The sequence below is a fragment of the Humulus lupulus genome, chromosome 1, assembly GCF_963169125.1.
Source record: "Humulus lupulus chromosome 1, drHumLupu1.1, whole genome shotgun sequence".
In the NCBI taxonomy this organism is placed as follows: Eukaryota; Viridiplantae; Streptophyta; class Magnoliopsida; order Rosales; family Cannabaceae; genus Humulus; species Humulus lupulus.
Genome location: NC_084793.1, coordinates 8,607,051 through 8,610,460, shown reverse-complemented (window position 1 = coordinate 8,610,460; position 3,410 = coordinate 8,607,051).

Below are 3,410 nucleotides of genomic sequence, written 5' to 3'. Positions count from 1 at the left end.
AACAGAGCTTCTTTTCCTTCTCTCTCGATAGATTTTCTTCCTCTTTTCTTTTTGGACTTTCAAGCTCAGTTTGAGGAATTAAGCCAAGGAACCAAGCTTAGCCAAGCTAGGGTTATGCTCCACCATTGAAAAGGGTGTGTTGCCAAGATTAAGGTGAGTTTCTAGCCACTAGAACTCTTGGTTTTGCTCTGTTTTCTTAGTTAAGTTTCAGCTGGTTTTTGGGTTGGAAACTTGGGAATTGGTTGGAGTTTTGGCTAGGGTTCTTGGGGTTGTGGTCCCTAGGACATGTGGGGATGGTTTTTGGGTTCTTTTGGCACCAAAAATGGGATTTGGAAGCATTGGAATCGAGTTAGAATTGAGGAAGTCGAAGAAGGAAGTTTCAGGGGTGGTGCTGTCTGGGGTAGCGCTACAGCGCCCATCAGAGGGCGCTATAGCGCTACACAGGGCTCAGCTGGGCAGTTTGTGATTCTGTCTTGAGCGCTGGGGCACTAGAAGGGCAGCGCTATAGCGCTACCCTGCTCCTTCAGAACCCTGTTTTGGGTGTTTTTAAGGGCTTTTGGCTTGGGGTTTCAATCCTTAAGGCCCGGGATCGAATCTACTCACTATGTGGGCATGTTTCGAGGTCCCGAGGGTGGGGTTTAGGTTAAGACCCTATCTTTGGTAATTTTCATTAATTGGAGATTATTTGGTTATGACTAGGTGACCGCTAAAGGATTAAAAGCTGATCATTCTCAAGGGTCGTTCCTCTAACCGTTCTAGCTCGACTTTGAGGTAAGAAAACTGCACCCTGTGTATTTGTGACATGCATGGCTGTTCTTGATGCATGTTGGTTGACTGTTAAACGTGGCATGCATGGCTGTTATTGGTGCATGTTGGATTGTTGAATATACTGCATATGATGCATAAGAAGCACGTGATTAGGACATGCTTTATATACTTAGTATGATATTGTTTAGAGCTTGAGCCTCTTCGGTTGCGCATGGTCCTATTTGTACTGGTATCTGTTAGTAAGCATGCTAAATATCTTGTTTATGGATATTGGACATGTGATATATGTTTGGTGGCATGGCTTACTTGTGTATGGCGCTGGCTTACTAGTCAGAATCGACAATAGTGTCAGATCCGTCTGTGAAGCTGTGACTTATTAGTTAAGTTCACCACGGGCTGAGCACTGGTCGTGTTTTACCGACCCAAGGGTCAGAGGTGGCAGTGCGTTGTGAACGCCGGGCCAAGTAAAGATTAGATCTAATCGAGGTCGGCATTGAATGACTCATATGGGGTATTAATGCTGGACCGACCGGAAGGTCAATGAGAACTATAAGCGCTTGCCTGGTCTATGACCAGATGTTTATGGCCAAGGTATATGACCCCGGTGACTGTTTGTCACATGGCCAAGGGACGCTGTCCATAGCACGACTCTAGGGTCAGGAGGAAGGTTATGTTGGTGACCATTCACCATGCACCTGCCCTAATCAAACTTACGAAAGAATCATTTGTCAGTGAAGCCCTGGTGACCCTATCGTCACATGGCTAGAAGGAGCGATGCTCATTATTGTGGCTTTTGGCTATTGTCACCCATTTGCTTGGACTAATAGTCCTGAATGGTTATTATGATCGTTGTTGAGACTATGTCTCGCTTTATTGTGTTTTCTTGCTGGGCTTCGGCTCACGGGTGCTACGTGGTGCAGGTAAAGGCAAGAGGAAGCTGGACCATCCTTGAGTTGGAGAGCTTAGGTGATGATGTGTACATATGCAGCTGCTCATCCGCCACGGCCGAGGTTTAAAGTGGAACTAGGGTTGAACCCTGTTTTGCCGCTTAGAACGGCCTGTTGTAAATATTTTCTGTAATAAACTCTGAGATTATATTTTCGGGATCCCAATGTATATATATTAAACGTTCTAGTGAAACGTTACCTCTTAACCAAAATGTTTAATCCCTAAACCGCTAATCATACTTAGTTCACGATTTTGGCCAAATGACTCCGTTAGCGAGTTTAGCACTGTTTACAAGGCACACCGTAACAGTCCCTGGAGTTTGGGGCGTTACAACTTGGTATCAGAGCGAGCCAAGGTTTATGGTTCCTGAAGACAAGCTGGGCATGTACACTCATCACTGAAGATAGCTTCACTCAAGGAATGGTAACTATTTCTGTAGCTATGTGTATAGCTGTTTGAATAAAATGTGAATGATTTACCTGCACATTGTAATAGGGAGCATAAGATTCTGATAGAGCCTGGCTCTTGACTATATGAATATATGCTCCGTGAATATATATGTATGTATGACATTGATCATATGGTAACCTGCTCTGTGAATATATATAATTGTGTTATTGCATGCTGGGGTTAGAAGCATGGTCTGAGTATTGGAAGAGCAGGAGTTATGAGTATGTATGAATGCCATGGGCATGTTTGCAGCACTGCAAGTGGTTTATGGTTGTGGTGTGGTAAGATTTATTCCGTGGGGAAAAGCCCTTGATATGCTTACTGTGATTAATGGATTAAGTTATTGACTGCAGATTTAATCAGTAGGTTTATTCAAGGCAGATTATGAGGCCTGGTGATAGTTATACAGGGGCTGGGAGTTACAGCCAGGGTATCAGTTCTTCGTCTGCATCTTTGAATGTTCAGCAGACGCTTACAGATTTGCAATTAAGATTGCAGAGGCAGGAAGAAGAGATTGGGTATTTGAAGCAACAACGGAGTTTGTTGGGGAGTACCTCTTCTTTTCCTATGCCAGGGGTAGCATCAGTTTCAGCTCAGCCTAGGATTGAAAATAGATGGGAATTTCTCTGTGGAAGATTCCTGAGGTTTTATCCTCCAATCTTTGAGGGAGGCCTAGATCCATTCAGAGCTAAGCAATGGATGGGTATGATCAGCTCCATTCTGGATAGTATGGGACTGGTGGGTCACGATAGGGTGATCTGTGCTACATGTGTACTGCGGGGTGATGCCCGGACATGGTGGGAGGTAGTATCCCAGACTCCAGACACAGCTGTGATGGACTGGAAAGAATTTTGGCAGCTGTTTAATGAGAAGTATTATTGTGATGTAGCTAGGACTGCCAGGATGAATGAGTTTCTGAATCTTGTTCAGGGCAAAGCATCAGTGACCGAGTATGTTACCAAATTTGATGAGTTGGCCAAGTTTTCCTTAGACATGGTACCCACAGATGTGGCCCGGAAGGAAAGGTTTATTCAGGGATTGAACTCTGGAATAGCTCAAGGCATTAGAGTTGCCCCAGTGTATGAAGTCTCTACCTATGCTCAGGTGGTAGAGAAGGCTCTTGCTGTTGAAAGTATAGTAGTTGGGCAGCAGAGTGCTGGAGAGCATGGAGCCCAGATAGTGGTACCTCCACTTATTGGAGCAAGCAAGAAGAAAAGCTGGAAACCTTACTTAGAGTGCGCTCG